Below are 24,501 nucleotides of genomic sequence, written 5' to 3' on the forward strand. Positions count from 1 at the left end.
TTACTCCATCCATCCATCCGTGGATAAAAGGAAGAAACGCGTAACGATCGAACCTAAAAAAATTATTTGAGGCAAAAAAACTAAAAATAAAAAATTTCCGGTTCGAGTAATAATTGTACCAGATTTTTTAGATATACAAGCACGTAATAATTGTACCAGATTTTTTAGATATATGTACAAGCGGGTATATATAAAAAAGGGGATGATGTACCTGTGCTCGCTCGCAATCCCTAATACTAGTCGGAGTGATGTACAGCGTCTCGAGAGTGGGGTGCATACTTATTGATTAGCTCATGTTTTCACTTACCATGGAACGCGTGTGTGTCGGTTACCTACCTATGGTTTATCAGTTTACCATTTGTTGCGCTTCGAGGTGCGAAGGGCGCAAGTCAGCCAAAAGTTCGGGCCATCAGGATAGAGACGAAATCTTTCCTTCTCGACTCGGTCAGTCACGCGATCGCTAGCGTACGATGCGCGTCGCGCGGCTGGAGGACGCCGCGAGTTTTACTGATCATCAACAGTGTCAGTCGGTTGCTGTATCGAGTGCATAGTGCATCGAACTAGAACGCGATTGTGCTTTCATTTCTAAGTGAATACGAAAGAAAATCGGGTGTAATATAACCGGTGCTAGTGGCTCGAAAAAATGCTCGAACAGTGAGTGGAAACCTCGCTTTCTTGACAAGGTTGGTATTATCAAGGAAAGAAACCTTGTCGAAATCTTCCTGCAATTATGCACGTCGCAACAGAATAGTGAGATTACGCACGCATGCACGCATAAAATATTGTATATGCCATTATTGAGCTTAGAACAGTAGAAAGTATCCATAACTGTAAAGATGTAAAAAGATAATTCATCGTTTCACGAGTTTTAATCGTAAGATTGCTTCAATTCAGTATTGGAATTTATTTGCAACTTTTGGCCAGATTTCTTGATATACGCTTACTGTTCCCCTCTTATACTTCTCACATCTTAACAACGCGTCGCCAACTCTCGTAACTAACAAAAGAAGCGCGATACTTTGTTGATACTTGAAAATTTTTGCTATTTAAATATTGCATTATTATATTTTTTATATGCACATTTCTGAAACTAAATATGTTGCTTCTTGATTACGAGAGGCTGGCGACGCGTTACTAAAGCGCGAGGTGTAAGAGGGAAACAGTAGGCGTATGTCAAGAAATTTGGCCGAAAGTTGCAAATAAATCCCAGCACTGCTTCAATTAATATATCATGATTATCTGGTACGCGATATTATTTATTAAATATACATTAAAAATAGGCTTGGTTGTAAGAATCCAATCTTAATAAAAGTTACGAATTACTTTGGTGAAATAGTTTTAACGTATAGATAAATTATGACGAAATAATATGTGTCACGTTAATAAATAATTCTAGCAAAATTTGATACGGCTTGGTTAATATTAACAAAGTTTGATGATTGTTATTAAATAACGATAAATGAAATTAAACAATTCGATAAGTATAAACTGATAGTTTATTAATAATTATCAAATTGTTTGGAAAATATTATCAAACTACGTGTGATAATTTTAACAAAATAACGTAGTAAATATAAAGATATTGTTTATTAATAATATTAAATTATTTAATAAATATTATTAAATTGTATGATAAGTATAATCATATAATTAGTATTAGTATTATTAGTATCTGTTATATTGTTGTTATTAGACTTGTTGAATTTCTTAGTTGAGAGATTTTTCAATCTGCGTTTTATTTCTGTGAAAATTAGATCAAGAGGATAACCGTTGGATAGCAAAATGTTAATAGCTTTCTCTATGTTTTTTTTGTGAAATTGAGGATGTGATAGTAATATAGCTCTATCTACCAAGTTATAAATTGTTCCTATTTTATGACAAGTCGGATGATTTGAAAAAAATGAAAGTAATCTACCTGAGAATGTCTTTTTGTGATACCAATCTAAATAAATTTTATTATCTATTACTTTGATCATTATGTCTAGTAAGTAATTTAAATTACGAACTGACTTCTTATTTCCGTTATGTAGACGACATTATTTTATGCACTTCCGCTGACAATATTACATATGTTTTGAACGAATTCAACAATTATAACGATAGACTACAATTTACATTGGAAAAAGAGGATAATCGTTGTATAAGCTTTTTAGCTTATAAGCTTTTAAGCTTATTATAAAATCAGAGATAACCTTAAGGGGATGCCGGAGCGTTGGCCGAACTCCGACGGGTTAGCGCCCTCATTTGAGTGGAACTAAAATTGTCGATAATTATCGATAATTTTAATTCCGCTATTATCGATAATAATCCATATATGTCAAAAAGCTATTTTAGTGTGTTCAACATATTGAAATCAGACAATATAATATATTTTTACTGTCGAATCATCTCGCACACGCATCTAAGCGTCAATGACAGTAAAACATACATATATAAATGTGTCTCTTTATGACATAGTTGAACACAATTTCAATATTGCTCTTTTATATATTTTGATGATATATGCATATTTTCATGTATTTTTCAAAGGAAATATACAATCTACCATATATATATATATATATATACAAGGTGGTTCAAAAGTCCGGCAACGGTCAATTATGTCCAAGAAATAGTGGTCTTATGAATAAAATATAAAAATTGCAGGGTTCAACCCGGGAAAAATTTTTTATATATAATTATATCTAAATAATTATATAATTATACATAATTATATGTGAAATATGTTCATTTTATATATAATTAAATTTATTTATATATAAATTATGAAGTTCATGTATAATCTCATGTCAAGTTATATATGAAACATTATATATATTTATATATGTGAATACTTATTTATTATATATACAATATATATATATATATATATATATATTTATATTTATATAAGTATATGTATATAAAAAGCTCTTTTATCTAATTATATATAGACATATTTCATATTTAATTTTGCAATTATATGTATAATTTTATATATTTCTATATAATTTTATATTGTTATATATAAAAATTGTTTCTAGGAAAAATAAGATATTTTATGGTGACCTTGACTTTGACGTAGAGGTCAAATTTAGAGGTCATTTCAAGATCAACTTTTATTAAACAAAACCCTCTATTTTTATTACATATTCTTGTAGCTTATCTCGAGAATTTTCCAAAACACTAATAAAATATTTTTTTATGTACTTATTGAGTTATAAAGATTTGAAGTGAACAATTCTTTTATAAAATTGACAATATCTTGTAAAACATTCAATTTTCATTATACATTTATACTTTTTATGCACGGAATAATAAGACCAATCAATAGGTGCAAAGAAAACACAGTTGCAAAAGACGTATGTAATTTTCAAAAAGCAACTGCCCAGCAAACAACATTATAATTGCTATATAACACGTAATTAACGTGCATGTAACATGTAACATACACGTTAGTTGTAATTTCCCACTTATGGATTCTATTATTTATTGTAATTATATCCTAGATAGGATAGTGACTTAGCGAAAGATTATCTTTCGGCATCCTACAATATCGATGCTATCTGGGATGTAATTACAATATATAAATAACATATGTCATATTACAAATGTTACATCTATGAGTGAGAAATTACCGTATATGTTACATGTAACATGCACGTTATATAATATTATATACATGTAACATAGCAGTTATATTTTGTGTTTGCTGGGTGCATTTTCTTTACACCAAATTGGTCTCATTATTATGTGCATAAAAATAAAAAGTATGATAACGTAAAACTGAATATTTTACAAAGATATAATTTTATGTCAAACAATTGCTTCGAATCTTTATAATTCAAAAAGTACTTCATGAAAAAATGTTTTATTATAATGCTTTGGAAAGCTGTCGAGATAAGCTACAAGAATATCTAATAAAAAATAAAGGATTTTAAAAAGTTGACCTATAAATGATCTCAAAATTTGACACCTAGGTAGAAGTCAACACCTTTAGTATTTTTTTCATAAGACCACTATTTTCGGAGATAATTGGCCATTGCCAGATTTTTTAATCACCATGTACATATTATATATATGTTTATGCATGGATATATGCATCTATATACATGTATATATATGTATATATTTCTTACATATATAAATGCATGCATAAATGCATACATATACATATACAAATACATATACACAACATGTATACACATACGTGTATGGTATAAGCATACGTGTATGGTACGTATATTGATATTACCTGTAATTTTCTATAAATTACAATGTATGCAGTACGCACAATTCGCTTTTCTTCACTTATCAATAATTGAGAAAATAGCAAATATATTCAAATAACTAGCTGTATATTTTTATATAATATAACAGAATATTATATAATATACAAAACATTTTTATGCATATATAAAATGAAATGAGCCCCTCCATCGCCCATTCCCGTGAGAACGCAACCATAATATATGTATTTTTTTCGTCTCTCCGATTTTTGCAAATGAGACATTTGTATTAGACACTTTTTTGCAACAATATTTATTAGAATTACACATTTCTAGTATAATGATAAAATTTTATTAGTTAGGAAAAGGTGACAGTTTATTTTCTGCTATTATTTTTAAGAAATGTTGTCTCATACGTTTAACATCAGCAGAATATGTCTCATTACAAGGATTTTCTCCTAAAGCTATAGTTGTAGCAAATGCGGCAGCAAAGATTCCACAACATATACCATCAGGTTGTGTTTGAACGTTTTTAAATATTATATTATTTTTATTTATTTGTGGATAACGGCGATGAATGTAATTTTTTTCTTTAGTCTTCAATGTTTCGTATGTACAGCCAGATAGATTGTCGTACACTCGAAGCTTGGTGCCGTCAAAAGAAATACATCGCCAGTGATTACTGCAATTTTCTCCAATAATTTGTAAGCTTTTGTCGTTACAACTTGCTTCAATTATATGAGGATATAAAATATCTTTTTTTAATAACTAGAACGCACATGCAAATCGTTCTGGAAGAAGATATTTTAGAAACAACTAACAGACGAATAAATCGTCTCTGATATAAAATATCTTTTTTTAATAACCAGAACGCACATGCAAATCGTTCTGGGAGAAGATATTTTAGAAGCAACTAACAGACGAATAAATCGTCTCTGATATAAAATATCTTTTTTTAATAACCAGAACGCACATGCAAATCGTTCTGGAAGAAATTTTTAAAGCAACTAGCAAACGAATGGATCATCTTTGGCATGAAATATCTTTTTTTGTTACTACTGCAACTTTATAACTATTATTATTACTATTGTACTATTGTAACTACTATTTATTATTACTATAATATGTCTACTACTAACAACTATTTAAAATAAGCAAGAGACTGCTTTATTTTTCAGAAATTGTTACTTTTAGAAAATATGTATATATATATTATGTAAAAAAAATTTATAACAATTGAACCCCATAAATATTGAATAAGAATGAAGGAGGTGTCATTAAAATATCGCAAAAATTTTATAGATGGAGAAAATTTTGCAAATTTTAGAATCATCTTTATTTTTCGAATGATCTCAAGAATACAAAGTTTCACTGTGGATATCACGTTGCAGGACATCCTGCGTATATATACACATACATACATACATTCATATATACATATATATATAATTCGCGAACCACCGCGAATGGGCAGATAGAGCGTGTTGAACTGAATAGAAAAGTCCTGTATCATTTTGCGATATTCGCAATAATTATTAAGTTATTTATTAAAATATCTAAACGAATAAGCAGGTAGAAAGCATTATTTGATCGAGAGGCGGCGTCATGCAGCAAGCGGCGACCAATGTAGTGGCGCCGAAAAGTAAGATGATACTTTTGATACTAAGCGGCATATAACATATAAGTCATCCGACATGCACACCGAGTCCGGCCTACCGCTTTCTACCCGCTCATTCGTTTAGATATTTTAGTTAATAACTCAATAATTATTGCGAATATCGCAAAATGATACAGGATTTTTCTATTCAGTTTAACACGCTCTATCTGCCCATTCCCGGTGGTTCGCGAATTATGGGACACCCTGTATATGAATGTATGTATGTATGTATGTATGTATGTGTATATATACGCAGGATGTCCTGCAACGTGATATCCACAGTGAAACTTTGTATTCTTGAGATCATTCAAAAAATAAAGATGATTTTAATTTGCAAGATTTTCTTTATCTATAAATTGTTTGCGATATTCTAATGATACCCCCTTTATTCTTATATATATATATATATATATATATATATATATATATACACACACACGCGCGCGCGCACACACACACACACACACAAATATATATATATATATACAGGGTATCCTAAAAAGATCGGAACACTGAAAAATCTCGAAAAGTATACGTTTTACACAGAAAAAAGTTTTAGACAAAAATGATAAAAAATCTATTCATTGATCTGATCAGTTTGACCTTGGACAGTGTTACCAAGGTCAAAATAAGGTTACCTTAAATTTCTTAGATGGAATCCTATATTTTTTATTACATATTCTTGTAGCTTATCTCGAGGGCTTTCCAAAACACTATAATAAAATTATTTTTCATAAAGTGCTCTTTGAGTTATTGTTTCGTACTTACAACGACGATCAGAAGATAGCCAATCGTAAAATATAAGTATTAGTTGAAAATATGGTCTTACGCGATTCGCTGATAAAAATACGTGGGGATAGCCCCAAAATATAAATAGAGAAGCAAACGCTTCTCCGACTTACTTCTCAACACTTATCTGTACTTACTTTTCGGCGAAAATATACATAAACCTGCGCGTGTATCGACAACAACCTTTTTGTACTCAGACGAGCGGCATACCTGGACGCCGCTATAATAAATCCTTTACTATAAGGAACGGAACATAATAATTATTCTGTGTGGATATTCCACACGGGTCTATCTATCCTTCGTTGCATCCTGCAATCAGAGGAGCGGCCTCACGGCTGGGACATCATCTCGCAATATAAAAAACGTTGGGTAGAGAACGCGCCGGCTTACAACCGGCGCATCAGTTCTCAAATTATTATTAAACATTTTGGTCCTTCGAGCCGGATTAATTTCCGGAGGCGTCGGACGTCTCGAAGGAGACGAAACCGACTCAAGTCTGAGTGCGGATCCACGGCGAGGGTGTCGGCTACGTACCAGGACGACAGCCAGTTTGGAGGACGGTGACCGGGCCTGCCGAGCTGCACGCAGGGAGAGACGATATTCGTCGGAGCGGCACCTCGAGGGGCGGCGTGGCGCCAGGCAGAGAAGAGGACACGTAACTGGGTAAGCGGTACTTAAGCCTGCACCAATTCTATTTTTTGCGCTGCGTAAGTGACCTATTTATTTATTTATTTGCAAATACTTGATTCGCGTCGGTCATTATAAACTGTTTGTAAATCGAAAAAAGAAAAATGCCGATTGACCGTAGCCCGGGTACAAGTAGCGCGAGTGCGTCGACGTCAAATGTGACGGCATCAGAGATAGCGGCGCTGAAAAGAAAGCGCAGAATAATAAAGGGTTCGTGCACGCGGATAGAAACGTTCGTGAATAGCGTGAACGCGGTAGATGACGATGCACGAGCGCAATTGGAAGTAAGGCGCGCGCGCTTAGACCCAATATGGGAAGATTACTGCAAGGTGCAGTCGCAATTAGAGGCAATAGACGAGGCCGAAATAGAGGACAGAGTCGCGTTTGAAGACAACGTATATTCGTTGTGCGCGAGAATGCGGCGATTATTGCGAAATGACAGCGGTCAAAATAGTCCGCGGGCCTCCACGCCAGTATCAGCGCGATCCGAGAGCGAAGCCGCAACATACGTCCGTTTACCAAAATTAAATTTACCGTCTTTTTCCGGAAAGTACGAGGAATGGTTCCCGTTCCATGACACTTTTATTTCGGTCATACATAATAACAAAACATTATCTGACATACAAAAATTTCAATATTTACGGGCGTCGTTGACGGGTACAGCTCTCGACATCGTCAAAACATTAGAGATATCAAATAACAATTACGACCTTGCGTGGAATATTTTAAAAGAGCGTTATAATAATAAGCGTGTAATCGTGCAGACACACATAAAAGCGATATTCGATTTAATGGCGATTACGAAAGAAAGCGCGAGTGGCATTCGGCAGCTGGCGGACGGTGCGGCGGCACACGTGCGCGCGTTAACTGCATTGGACTGCAACGCCGACAAATGAGACGCGTTGTTAATACATATAATTACGTCCAAATTAGATCACGTAACATCTAGGGAGTGGCATTCCTCCCTGGGGGGCTCGGAGTTGCCCGCATTTAAAGAATTAATTGATTTTCTCGCCCATCGCAGTCAGATTTTAGAGGAGTCGGCTGGGAGGGGATCAAGCGCTTTCGAGCGCTCCGACATTCGTTCGCGGGCGCGATCGACTTCGGGACGGCGCGCGCTGCATGCGACGGTCGAGGGGGGAAGATGCACTTATTGCGGGGGTGCGTATTTAATATACTTTTGCAAGGGATTCCTAGCGCTTCCGGTAAATCGGCGCATAGGTGAGGTGCGCGGTCGAAAACTCTGTCTAAATTGCTTGCGTAGCCGTGATCACGTGGCGGCCGAGTGCTCGTCGAGCGGCTGCAGGACATGCAAGTTGAAGCATAACACTCTGCTACATCTCTCAAACCAGGGAAGGGGAATTGAGAATTCGCGGGCCGCCGGCTCAGCGGCGGACGGTTCGACTCTGATTGCGGGCGACCCTACCGTCGTGGTCGCGCACGGCGCGGTCGGGGGTGACGGCGCGGAGCCCTTACTGTCAACAGCGGTGTTTACGTTTACGGCGCGGACGGTTCGCGGATGTCATGCCGTGACTTGCTGGATGCAGGAGCACAGGCGAATTTTATTTCAAATAAATTCGTGGCGAAGTTGAGATTAAAAACATTGCCTACGGAATTGTCAATATCGGGCATATTCGGATCGACGTCCGTCTTAAATCGGATGACGCGAGTCAGACTCCGGTCGCGACTGAGTTCGTTCGAGGCCGAGCTGGACTGCGTTGTCACCGACCGAATCGCGGATAGAGTTCCGGCGAGCACACTGAGGCGTCAGGCCTTCAGGCTGCCGCCCGGCATCGATCTAGCGGATCCGAAATTTAACATATCTTCCGACATCGATTTATTGATCGGGATCGACTTATTTTGGCGGCTGGCGTGCGTGGGCCAAATTCATGCGACATCCGAGCACCCTCTTTTACAAAAAACACGTCTTGGCTGGGTTTTGGCCGGGCGTACGGGTGGGGGCACCTCACGATCGAGCGCCAAATTGCGTGCGTTACACGCGACGATTAATAACGCGCAGCTCCACGAACGAGTTGACCAATTTTGGAGGATCGAGGAATTAGCGGATTCTAACGGTTATACCCGCGACGAGCAGGCTTGCGAAAGTCACTTTATGACGAACGTGTCGACGAACGATGAAGGCCGATATATCGTGAAATTGCCGCTAAAAGAGGACATATTTCAACGGCTCGGCGAATCGCGCGAAACAGCGATAAAGCGTTTTCTTGCGCTCGAGAAGCGGCTCAACCGCGACCCGGGTTTGAAGCGCTCCTACGCGAATTTCTTACGCGAATATCAATCGTTGGGGCACATGAGAATCGCACCTGCAAGGTCGATCGGGGGTAAACCTGTATATCTGCCGCATCACGGAGTAATAAAGGGGACCGGTCCATGCGCGAAGTTGCGCGTGGTTTTCGATGCCTCGTGCAAAACCAGCACGGGAGTTTCGCTCAATGAGGCTTTACGAATAGGTCCGGTGATTCAACAAGAATTGATAACAATATTAATGCGGTTTCGAACGTTCGTATATGTCTTCGTGGCGGACATAATCAAAATGTATCGTCAGATACGGCTGCACGAATCGCAGACGCATTTGCACAGGATAGTGTGGCGAGAGGACTCGGGAGCGCCGATCGGCGAATACGAATTGCTGACGGTCACGTACGGTACGAGTTCGGCGTCGTTCCTGGCCACCAGGTGCCTTCAGCACCTGGCACAAAAACATGCGGACGAATTCGCGATCGGGTCGAGATGCGTGCTCCGGGATTTTTACGTCGACGACCTGCTCACCGGCGCTAACACCCTGTCGGAGGTGAGGCGCGTACGCGGGGAAACGGTTGCGCTACTGAAGCGCGGAAAGTTCGAGTTCGGCAGGTGGGCATCAAACTGCCGAGAATTATTGAAGGACGTGGAGGGCGCGACGGATGCGAGCGTGTCTCTGGGCGGGGACTCGAGCTCTAAGATCCTGGGAATTGCGTGGGATCCCGTTAACGATAGTTTTAAATTCGATTATGAGACCGGATCGCCTGCCAATTGCATAACCAAGCGAACGATTTTATCAGAGATCGCGAGCCTTTTCGATCCGTTGGGGCTATTGGGGCCATTGACGGTAGTAGCAAAATTAATTCTGCAAGACACATGGCAGACGCAGGTCGGATGGGATGAGTCGCTGCCGCAGGACATACATACGCGTTGGCTGGGAATAAAACAGCAATTGACGAATCTCGGTGAGTTACGCGTGCCGCGTTTCGTGGGCCGCGTGATCGATGACGGGGGTGTGCAGCTGCACGGTTTTTGCGACGCGAGCAAGCGCGCCTATGGTGCGTGCGTGTACGTGAGAGCGTACAATTCCGGAGAATGCCGAGTGCGGTTGTTGGTCTCAAAATCGCGAGTCGCGCCTATGAGGGCAATATCATTACCGCGCTTAGAGCTGAGCGCGGCGCTACTGTTGGCAAAATTGATAGAAAAGGTTCGAGAGTCGGTCGGACTTCACGCCGCGGGGGTGGTTCTGTGGTCGGACTCCACCATTACATTGCAATGGATTCAGTCTTCGTCGCGAAAATGGAGCGCGTTCGTCGCGAATCGAGTCGGGGAGATACAGCGCTTGACCGAGGGCGCAGATTGGCGGCACGTGCCGTCCACGGACAACCCGGCCGATATATTATCGCGTGGCGCGGACTTGGCGGCTCTGGCTGTGTCTGGTCTATGGTGGGAAGGACCGGCATACCTTCGACTTAACGAGGGACATTGGCCGATTAGAAACATCGAGATATCGGGAGAACTGCCCGAGCAGAAAAGAGTGATCGCTGCCGTGGCGGTCGGAGATCGACCGATAGTCTCGGGTTTATTGGAGAGATTTTCGAGCCTGGAGAAAATACTGCGAATAATATCATATTGTTTGAGATTCGGTCGTGCGCGACGGGCTGAGGAGATCGGGTCATCGATATCTCATCGGGAGATGACCGCGGCCATGCAAGTCGTGGTGCGTTGTGTGCAGCGCGGGTCGTTCCCGGGAGAATATCGCAGTTTGGGCGAGGGCCGGAGCATCAGCGGCGGGAGTCGCATATTATCATTGTCACCGTTTATGGACGAGTGTGGCGTCATTCGCGTTGGAGGTAGAATAAGCAGGGCGGCGTTGCCGCCGGATGCGGTGCACCCCATGCTGCTGCCGAAAAGCCACGCTCTTACAACGCTAATTATTCGAGGAGAGCACGTTAGGAGCTTGCACGCGGGACTGCAGGCCACGATATGCGCGGTGCGTCAGCGCTATTGGCCCTTGGCGGCGCGTTCAGCGGTTCGCAGGGTGTTACGCGAATGCGTAACGTGCTTTAGGTGTGGGCCGGCAGCATCTCAGGCGGTGATGGCGGATTTGTCTGGGCCACGGGTAAACGTATCAAGGCCATTCACGCATACGGGCGTGGACTATGCCGGCCCGATATTTATAAAAGAATCCAAGCGGCGCAACGCCAGGATGCTAAAGGCTTACATCGCCGTTCTCGTGTGCTTCGCGACCAAGGCTGTACATTTGGAGGTCGTAAGCGATCTCACGGCGGACGCCTTCTTGGGGGCGTTTAAAAGATTTATGTCGCGGAGAGGCAGGCCGGCGTGCGTGTACTCCGACAATGGCACGATATTTGTCGGAGCCAATAGGCAAATTAGAGAAATATACGAGGTAATCAGTAGCTCTGAAGGGCAGGAAAACGTGCGTCAGTTCGCGCGGCGGAATGAGTTCGTTTGGAAGTTTATACCGCCCCATGCCCCACATTTCGGGGGGCTATGGGAAGCAGCGGTGAAATCCGCGAAAATACATCTAAATCGCGTGGTCGGAAACGCGAACCTCACTTTCGAGGAAATGCAGACGGTCCTGTGCGAGATAGAGGCCGTACTAAATTCGCGACCATTAACAGCGCTAAGCGAAGATCCAAACGATCTCAATTGTATAACTCCGGGTCACTTTTTAATTGGTGCAGCGCTTAATAGCTTCCTAGTTACAGATTTAGCAGAGGAGAATCCGGGACGACTGTTGCGCTGGCAGCGCGTGGAGCAAATGCGCCAGCATTTTTGGAAACGCTGGAGTACCGAATATCTGCACACTCTCATCGAGCGGAGGAAATGGAAGGCCAGCCAAGGACAGCAACTAAAAATTGGTCAGCTGGTATTAATTCAGCAGCCAGGACTGGGGCCATTGCAGTGGTTATTAGGCCGAGTTGAACGAGTACATCCGGGCGCTGATGGGGTTGTCCGAACGGCCACGCTAAAGACGGCACGAGGACAGGTTACAAGGCCCCTGACAAAACTGGCGATATTGCCAATAAATGACACGGACAAGCCTACGATCAATTAAATTATTTTGTACGCGCGTTCTTCTATATTGTGTTTGTCATGCATGTGACACGATGCGCGCCCTTTTATTTATTTTTTTTTATATATTTATATGTCGTTTAACGTTGCGTTCCGTTTCTTTTCCTTTACTTTTTTTATTTTTTATTATTATTGTAAAATGCGCGCTATATTTATTTTATTATTATTTTATATCGTTTAGCGTTGCGTTTTTTGTCATTGTAAAGCCGTTTCGTTTTCTTTTAATCAAGCATTTCTTTCATTGCATGTGCTTGTTGCGTATCTGAATTTATATCACGCCGCTTGACACGTTCCCATTATTAATTGTTGAACGAGGCTCCATAACGAAATCATTACGACATGAATTTCATAAATCGACTAGTTACGGCGTTTAATTTGAAGACAGGACCTTCAAGGGGGGCAGGATGTTTCGTACTTACAACGACGATCAGAAGATAGTCAATCGTAAAATATAAGTATTAGTTGAAAATATGGTCTTACGCGATTCGCTGATAAAAATACGTGGGGATAGCCCCAAAATATAAATAGAGAAGCAAACGCTTCTCCGACTCACTTCTCAACACTTATCTGTACTTACTTCTCGGCGAAAATATACATAAACCTGCGCGTGTATCGACAACAACCTTTTTGTACTCAGACGAGCGGCATACCTGGACGCCGCTATAATAAATCCTTTACTACAAGGAACGGAACATAATAATTATTCCGTGTGGATATTCCACACGGGTCTATCTATCCTTCGTTGCATCCTGCAATCAGAGGAGCGGCCTCACGGCTGGGACATCATCTCGCAATATAAAAAACGTTGGGTAGAGAACGCGCCGGCTTACAACCGGCGCATCAGTTCTCAAATTATTATTAAACAGTTATAAAGGTTAGAAGCTAACAATTTTTTGACATAAAATATATCTTTATAAAATATTCCATTTTTGATAATCATACCTACTTTTTTGCACAGTATAATAAAAAATCAATTTATTAAAGAAAACAGATAATTGAATATGTAATATTCAATATGCAGCAGCATACTTTTTTTTATAAGCAACTATGTGTTTTTTTACACCAATTCATTGGTCTCATTATTCCGTGCAAAAAAGATATGATTACCGAAAATGAAATATTTTACAAAGATATTTTACATTTTATGTCAAAAAATTGTTAGCCTTTATAAATCAAAGAGTACTTCATAAAAAATAATTTTATTAGTGTTTTGGAAAACTCTCCAGATAAGCTACAAGAATATGTAATAAAAATTATAGGATTCCATCTAAAAAATTCAAAGTGTCCTTATTCTGACCTTGGTAACGCCGTCCAAGGTCAAACTGATAAGATCAATAAATACATTTTTTATAACTTTTGTCTGAAACTTTTTTCTGTAAAACGTATACTTTTCGAGATTTTTCAGTGTTCCGATTCTTTTTGGGACACTCTGTGTATATACGAGTATATATATACCCTAAAAAAATCATAAAAATGAAAAGGTCAGGCCATGTTCAAAAGAAGGTACTCAAAAATTTAAACGATCTAATAATAAATTATCACGAAAAGTAACTGATATGTTATTCAAGGTGCCAGTTCAAAGTGAACATACGTAAAGTGTATATTATCTAAATTTAGTAATAATATATTACCATGAAAAGTAACTGTGATATTTTATTCAAGGTGCAAGTTCACATTGAATATACATACATATAAGTAAAACTGATTACAATTTGATTCTAGAAAATAAGTGCGATATGTTATTCTTAGTGCACAAAATATAATAGTCGTTTATAGAGATTTGATTTGAAATTCATACTAGCCCGTACAATGAAAAATAATTGCTCGTAATTCCAGAGTACCAATTTGTTAATGACTCAGAAAAATAACATGGCGGCCTGCTCTCAAAAAACTATGATGTTTCTCGATGTCCATTTAGAAATAATGTCAAAGCTCTTACAGAATAATTACTACAACATTTGAAATACGAAAAGTATTACATTAGAAGAAGATTAGATTAGAATAAGGATTCAACGTATTTTTAAAAGCTCTACACACACAACGAAGTAAATATACAAAACTATATACAAATACCTTTTTCTTCTGTGTTTCTGAAGAAAATTGTAAGTCAAATGAAACCTTGCACGTTGAGAACCATGTCACTTACTTTTCAGAGTAAAATTGATAAATTTTTTTTGTATATTTTAATATTTATTTCTCACTTGTATCTTGAATAATTAATATGTAATTTTTTATTGTATATTACGACAAATAATCAGTAAACTTTTTAAGCGTATAGCTTTATTGTAGTTGACCTGAGAACTGTACATTTATAAATTTTACTTAATATACACCCGTTTCGAGCAACAAGGCAAAGTTTTCTAATCAATAACTTACTCCCTGAAAATACGGTATAACACAAATCGGAAGTTGATACGAAAATTCGAAATTTTACTAAAGAAAGATTGGAGGTTCTTAATTTATACAATTTTCACAACTCTTATTTCAATTATTTATTCTACCCATCGAAAGTTTTTTGAGAGCAGGCCGCCATGTTATTTTTCTGAGTCATTAACAAATTGGTACTCTGGAATTAAGAGTAATTATTTTTCATTGTACGGGCTAGTATGAATTTCAAATCAAATCTCTATAAACGACTATTATATTTTGTGCACTAAGAATAACATATCGCACTTATTTTCTAGAATCAAATTGTAATCAGTTTTACTTATATGTATGTATATTCAATGTGAACTTGCACCTTGAATAAAATATCACAGTTACCTTTCATGGTAATATATTATTACTAAATTTAGATAATATACACTTTACGTATGTTCACTTTGAACTGGCACCTTGAATAACATATCAGTTACTTTTCGTGATAATTTATTATTAGATCGTTTAAATTTTTGAGTACCTTCTTTTGAACATGGCCTGACCTTTTCATTTTTATGATTTTTTTAGGATATTACTTACTTTTTAAAGTACAGATATATAGAGCAGCTTTCTAGTAATTCAAGTATCACAAATATATGTATTTTCGATTCTTATTACATAACTTTGTATAAGTAACAATTTATGCAATACAGTTCAAAATAATTGAAATATATGGTATATATGTACATATATAAAATATATAATTATATTATAGTATACATATATATTTTATTTAATCATATATGTAAATGTTTGTATAATTGTAATAACTTTTAACGATACATTGCACATTTATTTCAATTGCAACAGAATGAATTTATATTCTTGTATGAATATTGAAAATAAAGAATGGGCCCCTCCATTGCCCATTTTCGTGAGAACGCAACCATATATTTTTCTTCGTCTCTCCGATTTTAACACGACATACATATTTCTGTCTGATAATTTTTTTCTTGATGATACTTTTTGAAATGTCATGAAGCCTAGGTCAAATTAGAAACTTATTGCACTCGTCTTAATGCAGCGCTTACAGCAGCTTTTATAAAGCGCCAGAGCAGCCGATATTTTATTTTGGCGCTTACGGCAACTTTTATACAGCGCTAGAACAGTTGATGTTTTAATGTAGCGTTTACGGCAGCCTTTATACAGCGCCATTATTTAATCTGCTCTAAGAACAATATGTATGCCCCTTGTGTTCCTTTGGGCCATTTTTTCTTGAACACTTCCATATCATTAGAGTAATACCATTCCGATTTTGTGTCAGCTTTCAACATACACGTGTAGTGACCACGATTTATTTCTTCACCTTCGTGAAATATAGCGCTTATTAGCTTGTACTTTTTTTTATTAATCGTGATATTACTCGTCGGCACGGCGGTAATCCGATTGTTGATAATTTTTTTAGAAGCACCGTTTACAAAAGTATATAAATTGAGCTGTATTACTACGACGGATAAAGTTGATTCGATTACGGTTTTCTTTTTCAACACGGTGCCTTTACATTTGTTACAATTGCCGTTTATCGTTTCCCATTTAGAAAATTCTACATTAATCAAACTTTGTAGAGTGACACCTTTTTTCCTTTTTAATGTCGAATGTATAGGTAATATTAACAAACTACTGCTTTCCAGCTTAGTTACATTGTAATTACATTTGACATTCGAGCAACATGTTACGTGCTTTAATTCGAGTTTTAATACATCATTGATGTCGGAATACGTCGACATTAGAGCCGTAAAAAATTCCGAAACATCTTGTTGTGTTCGTTCTTCGAAGCGTTTTCCGACAGATCTTCTAACCGCTTGAATGTTGCAATATTTACGTTCACCATACGCGCAGATAGCATCAATCAATGCATTCGATGCTTTATTTTTCAGTATTTGTTGCCTAATACGTACGCAATGAAACGCACATTGTAATATTACATTAGCGTAACACGAAACAGCATCGTTATTGCAAAGGCCATATATTTTCCACGTAACTATACTTTCTGGTTCCTCACAATCATAATTCTGCATATCATCAATGATATTAGGGATATCCCATCGACGATCGTACATTTTCACAACCTTTTTCTCGGACGGATTGATTTGTGGCAGTTCAGATTTGAATATAGATCTCAGTCGATTATATTCTACAATGGCTCTCGAGTTTGCTTTAACTGATGCTGGATTGAAATTTATCAAATGTAGGCCTTCCAATTTACTTACTCGTGACAAACCTACATAGGCTTGACCATCACTGAATACAGTCGTTCCTAAATCCATCATTGCATTGTTACATGTAATTCCTTCGATTATAAATAATTCGACATTCTTTAATTTGTCTCTCAAAGTTTTCAAGACCATGTCTGTCAATTGCGTATATTTTGGTGTAGATTCATGACTAACCGGTAGTTGAAACATTTATGGATTGTCAAGCCATCGATATTGAATGCTGCGATACCCGTGGGAGCAGATATGGCAGTCGTTTTTTCCAAATTTATTCTGATCTAATGTTTAATCGTTTCAATTAGAAAACTTTTCCCTGTACCACCCTCGCCACTTACGTACAGTCGCAGAATCTGATTCTTATCTTGTAAAACTTGGCATACTCCATCAAAGACTTTTTTCTGGTCTTTGTTCAATTGCGACATCATTTGCGATAAATCAATCGGGTCGTCAATCTTACCAAAATCTTCCAGATTTTTCATCGCGTCGTCAGCTTCTATCGGATTACAATCCAGTTCATCGTCATCGGATTTGTCTCTGTCTGCTGTTTTCAGATCATTTTCGCGCTTCTCGATTAATTCAGCGACGTTCTCAAAAGCTTTCTGTATTTCTTCGAGCCTTTCGTGATATTTCATTGCCTTCGTTAAAACAGACTCTGAATTCTTAAAGGCATCCGTGTAAGTCTCGAATGTACCTTTGAGTTCACTCAAATCTCTCCATGGTTTGAACAGAAGAAGCAGCGAGTATAAGTATTTTTCGGGCTCAGTTTTTATATTAAATCGATAATGGTTAATTAAATAACCTTCTTTCGTTTTTTTAAAAATAAACCCGATGCCAGTTTGTAACACTTGACTTCGTCATTATTTGACATCTGTTTCGTAATTTCCCAGAATCTGGCAAAATCGTACAAATTCAATGATTCTAATTCCTGAGGTCTATTTGGATAGTAATCATCGATGAGTGACGAACAGTAAATATTCGTAGAATTTTCATCAAGAGCTTAAATTTCATTAAATGTTTTAACTTTTCTATTTCTCATCTCATTAACATCGATCCATTTGACCATGGTATCATTATCCGTACCGTACAAGGGATTCCCTAATAGTGTATCCGCAGCTTCTAAAGCACCGCATTCTCTGTTATTTAATGAACGCATTGCAAAATTCCACAGTTTCGATGCCAAGGACTTATTCGAATATATCACTTCAAAGTCTGTATTGCATTTTTCCGACTTTGTCGTGTATTTTGTTAAATATGAGTTTAAAAACTCTGATTTTTCTCTAATAAATTGTATGTCCATATTTCCCTCCCAGGCTAATTTGATAGACGGATTATAATCATTTATAAACCTTTCCGACTCCTTGCGAGGAAGATCGTACAATCTGCTCTTACTGCGTAAATTTTTTCTACCGACTATCGAAGTGATAACGTCTCTTAAAACGAAATTCTCAGTAACTGGCCGAGGAAAATCGAACCGACACTTTCTGTATATATTAGTTTCCGTTTTTTTCGTACGCATGCAATACGAGTTATGTTTATGATTCTGATCACTTATTACCGTATCGTACAACGTTGGCGAAACATTTTCATCTGGAATTTCACACGTTACGTATTTTTGAATAAACGTAGCAACTTCTTCATCCGGCGATTTTCCTAATACTGGAGCATCTTTTATCCAAATCATACAATGCATGTGCTGGATACTTCTACGTTGATATTCCAGTCGCCAGAAGTAATGAATAACCTTTCCTATTGGATTATCGGACGAACAAATAAAATCAATCATGGCTTTGAATTTTATGCACATGAATCTAGAAGTACTTACAGGATCGTATGCGATTAGTTCGCTGATGCCTAACTTCTCTTTATCGGGATTCATATCTCGTAAATATTCACCCAAATCGGACCATTTCCATTCACTAGGACTCAAAGTCAAAAACCACGTCGCTGGACCGTAATGCAAAGTCATGCATTTTACATTATTGGACGGTTGTCGCCAAAATTGATCCGTATTTCTCAATTTTGCGAAAATACTCATTAAATTCGATTCTAATTGGTAACCTTTCAATTCGTTCAAGTATCTACCAGCAGTGTATCTCTCTCGTGGGTTAGTAACCATCATCGTATAATAGATACCACTTTTCAACTGTCGGTAGTTAGCATCATTGAGAAGGAAGAACAGATACTGCAGATTCAACCTGAATCTACTATGTTTCGACATCAATCGTGTTCTAATAAATAAATATTCCGGCAATGCAAAGTTTCTATCTTCTCGTTGTCCATTGACACCATCAGGATATAAATCAGGGAAACACATGACATCCAGATATTTATAACGATTATCCATTGGAAAATCTTCAATTTTCACCATTTGATAAAGCTTCAATGCAGATTCGTTATCGATTCTTTTCGCGTGTATTGGGTATATTGTATACTGATCGTTAATATCCGAATGTTCAGTGATTTGTGTGAGAAAAGCCGTACGTTTTAAAACGGTTTGATCATTATTATTTTTGTTTTGCTGTACATTGTACAAATTCAATGCTGGTAATTCCTCAACCACCTCATTTATTTCGTCATTGTCGCTTTCCTCATCGACAATCCTATATTCTGTTTCCTGCAACTTATCCTTTAATAGATCATCAGATGACGCTGGAAGACAAATTTTTGAGTAATGAGGATTATTTTCTTTCAACTATTGTAAAGCCTTATACATTTTATTAATATCTACCAAATTTTCCCAAACCACTTTAGATTTCTTGGGTATACCTCGAACGAGAATGTGCAACTCGTGATTCAAATTTATAGGATCTTCCGGAGGACATACCTTATCCAATGTTTCTTGTAAAGGCAGAGGCAAATAAAATGTTCTACCTTTTCCTAAACAGAGTTCGATTATATAAGTTTCTTGATTTAAAATGTGCTTTATTTAAATCATTTAATTATTTTTTTCGTTCAAGTACAATTAACAGCAAAAACTGCATATACGTACGTATGTATTTGACTCTACTGCCATTACTTGAAACAAATACATTATTCGATATTAACAAATTGGAACTCTGGAATTACGAGTAATTATTTTTCATTGTACAGACTAGGTTTAAATTTTTGAGGACCTTCTTTTGAACATGGCTTGACTTTTTCATTTTTATGATTTTTTGGAAATAGGGTGAGAGAGGACGAATGAGGGTAAGAGAAGACGAGATAGGCGAAAGAGAGTGAAAGAGAACGAAAGAGGGTGAGAAAGGACGTACGAGAGTGAAAGAGGTGAGAGAGGGTGAGAGAGGACGAAAGAGGGTGAAAGAGGACGAAAGAGGTCGAAAGAGGGTGAGAGAGAACGAAAGAGGGTGAAAGAGGACGAAAGAGGATGAGAGAGGGCAAAAGAGGGTGAGAAAGAATGAAAGAGGGTGAGAGAGGACGAAAGAGAGTGAAAGAAGGTGAAAGAGGACGAAAGAGGGTAAAAGAGGGTGAGAAAGAATGAAAGAGGGTGAGAGAGGACGAAAGAGAGTGAAAGAGGACGAAAGAGGGTGAAAGAGGACGAAAGAGGGTGAGAGGAAATGAAAGAGGGTGAAAGAAGACGAAAACAGGGTGAAAGAGGGTGAGAGAGAATGAAAGAGGGTGAGGAGAGGACGAAAGAGGGTGAGAGAGAATGAAAGAGGGTGAAAGAGGACGAAAGAGGGTGAAAGAGGACGAAAGAGGGTGAGAGGGAATGAAAGAGGGTGAAAGAGGACGAAAGAGGGTGAAAGAGGGTGAGAGAGGACGAAAGAGGGTGAGGTAGGACGAAAGAGGGTGAAAGAGGACGAAAGAGGGTGAAAGAGGACGAAAGGGGGTGAGAGGGAATGAAAGAGGGTGAAAGAGGGTAAGAGAGAATGAAAGAGAGTGAAAGAGGACGAAAGAGGGTGAGAGAGGGCGAAAGAGGGTGAAAGAGGGTGAGAGAGGACGAAAAAGGGTGAGAGAGGACGAAAGAGGGTGAAAGAGGCAAAAGAGGGGTGGGAGTGGGGGTGGGAGTGGGGGTGGGGTGGGTGGGGGTGGGGGCGGGATGTGGGAGGGAAAGGGGTGGGTGGAAGTTGAGGGAGGTGTGAGTGAAAGGTGAGAAGAGATTTATACGCGGACAGAGAAGAAGAAGAAGAAGAAGAAGAAGAAGAAGAAGAAGAAGAAGAAGACGACGTTACTTCATTTTTCATGAAAAACGTCACTTTTTGACCGCTTGTATCTCCAGAACAGCTTGACCGATTTTATTTTTTCTTGGCTCAAATTACTCGTGGCGATGCCGCCTTTCAGGTTATATTACGTGCAATTCAAAATTTTTTATATTTTAGTAGTTCTACACCCCCAAAAAATGGACTTTGATGGTGCAGGATAAGGAGACTTGTAGTGTCTTTTAAGGTCTTTTAGGGTTTGAACATGGCCGGAGACACTACCGCGTCTCCTGATATATATATATATATATATAATATATATACACATACCTATTGATTTATTTAGCAATCTGTCTATCTATCGAACTATCTATCATCTATCGATTAACCTATCTATCTATCTATCTATCGATCTATCTGTCTCTTCTCTCTTTTCTACATTGCATTCTTTTATATATGCACACGTATATAATAATTTTTTTAAAATATTGTACATTACAAAAGTACAAATAATTAAATTTATAATCTAAAAATATATAAAAATCTTTTATGAATATAATGATTACAAAGATTTAGTAGATAATTTTTTGTAATAAATAAATTATTTATATGATTTAGTCTTATCTAACTACTGCTCTGTTTTGATAATAATAGCATTATTATGTATTCAATCTCTAAAATACTTTTATATAAATCATTTATTACAAAGAATTATTTACTTTGTGGCGATTATATCGTCACATATTCCCCAGTTTACATATATGCGAAACTTACGCGGGACGAAAGGAAAAGCGAGACGCGAGACAAAATAAACAAGTGAAAAGACACAACGGACAAGACGGGGAGACAAAGACGATAATCGAGACTCGAAAACAATAACACAAGCGAAATTAAAAAGGATGAGTCGAGAAGATTCTCGAAGGTCGTAGGAACGGGCAGGAAGAGAATAGATAGCGCGGGTTCGGGAGATTCGGCCCCCGTCAGTTATCGCGTGCGGACGTGCGACCGAAGGAAAAGTCTGTACCGATTGAAAGTCGTAAAATTAAATGGATACGAACATTAAAAGGCCTCGATTCTTTTCACACACACACTCTCTTTCTTATATATGTGCATATCACATCCTGCACTGATCAATTGGCACGTCAGGTAGTTAAAACTTTATAATCAATTATAATTATTATAGATAGGCCTGTTTATACACATACACACACTTACACACAATATATACGTATGTGTATGTGTATAAACAGGCCTATCTATGTATAATAATTATAATTGATTATAAAGTAAATAATTCTTTGTAATAAATGATTTATATAAAAGTATTTTAGAGGTTGAATACATAATAATACTATTATTATCAAAACAGAGCAGTAGTTAGATAAGAATAAATTATATAAATCATTTATTTATTACAAAAAATTATCTACTAAAACTTTGTAATTATTATATTCATAAAAGATTTTTATATATTTTTAGATTATAAATTTAATTATTTTTACTTTTGTAATGTACAATATTTTAAAAAAATTATTATATACGTGTGCATATATAAAAGAATGCAATGTAGAAAAGAGAAAAGAGACAGATAGATCGATAGATAGATAGATAGATAGGTTGATCGATAGATGATAGATAGTTCGATAGATAGACAGATTGCTAAATAAATCAATAGGTATGTGTATATATTATATATATGTGTATATATATATATATATATATATATATATATATGTATGTATGTGTATGTATGCATATATAGAAAATGTATATAAATAAACTAACCTGTACAACCATCCCTTCTTGAAGGAAACTCTACGTTTCGAAAGGGGCAAATGTTTGGCGTCATATTTTCGTCCCATGGTGTGGACAACACACAAACTCAAGTATACGCTGCTTTTTACGCGTATGAACGTGTATAGCACCGCGCGACGTGAGTGAGGCGTCACACAGTAGATCATATCAACGTATAATACGCGCGGATTACTGTGGTACATACATACTACTGATACCGCGCGAATACGAAAGATCTGACGCGCATTTTTACGTACATAATAAATCGGAATATTTGATAAAAAAATATATATATAAAATATATGATGAAAATATATATATATATATATGTATGTATGTATATATATATATATACACATATATATAATATTGGCATATTATATCTACATTAATTTTTAGAAAGCATATTTTCTCTCTCTCAAATCACTCGCATACAATTATGAACGAGCAATTTGAAAGAGAGAGAGAGAGAGAGAGAGAGAGAGAGAGAGAGAGAGTGTGTCAGAAGCACGGTCGTATACACACCGTGGTCAGAAGACAAGACAGCATGAGAGAGACGAAGATAATATGACTGTCTGTCCTTGTCTAACTGCACGATTGCAGCTCCATCTATCGTGACATCGCGCAACTAATTTTCTGCTCTGTATTATTCCCAAATGTCATTTCGCACATACACATGTGAATGAAATATTCCATTTCGCACATACACATGTGAATGAAATATTCCAATAACCAAGATCTTTTTTATTAGACTTCTAAACTTATTTCTGCAAGCTCACTAATATTCCTTTATGCAATCTTTTCCGCGAAGTGGTCTTATTTTGTACGTATAAATTGTGAAACTTTTATACAAGCAAATATTGTTATGACGTGACGCGAGAAGCCAGAAAAAAAACTCGTATTTAAAAATTTTTTGTCTTTTTATCACAAATTGAGACAGCTTCGCAGTTTATTATTGTATTAACTTTAATCGTGGAAAAGCATTTGTTATTCTATTGACGCAATAAAAACTTCTTGGTATTGGAAAATATAATCGGTTCGGCCGATAATAGTAGACCTCCGGCATCCCCTTAACAAAATAATTTTGTAACTATTAACAAATTTTTTATTAATAATAAAAATATTTTTAAGTCAGCTTCTTAATTTTACGACCACAACCTACACTTTATTTCTCTCGACCAATAGAGCCAAACGTGATGTTATTGCGACAATTAAGAAAGAAAGAAAATTTGGAAACT

At 37.3% G+C, this 24,501-nt stretch overlaps 1 long non-coding RNA gene across 1 annotated transcript in view; it reads left to right on the plus strand.

The window, feature by feature from the left end:
• Positions 1–469: 469 nt before the first annotated feature.
• The window catches only part of LOC146724193 (uncharacterized), a 29,558-nt gene continuing 5,526 nt past the window's right edge, over positions 470–24,501 (plus strand). The window contains exon 1 of the long non-coding RNA XR_014924177.1: positions 470–683. This is a non-coding gene — a long non-coding RNA (uncharacterized LOC146724193). The remainder of the gene's footprint in view (positions 684–24,501) is intronic.

This window comes from Nylanderia fulva, unplaced genomic scaffold (genome assembly GCF_048542155.1).
Source record: "Nylanderia fulva isolate GAGA-0341 unplaced genomic scaffold, ASM4854215v1 Scaffold144, whole genome shotgun sequence".
Taxonomy (NCBI): domain Eukaryota; kingdom Metazoa; phylum Arthropoda; class Insecta; order Hymenoptera; family Formicidae; genus Nylanderia; species Nylanderia fulva.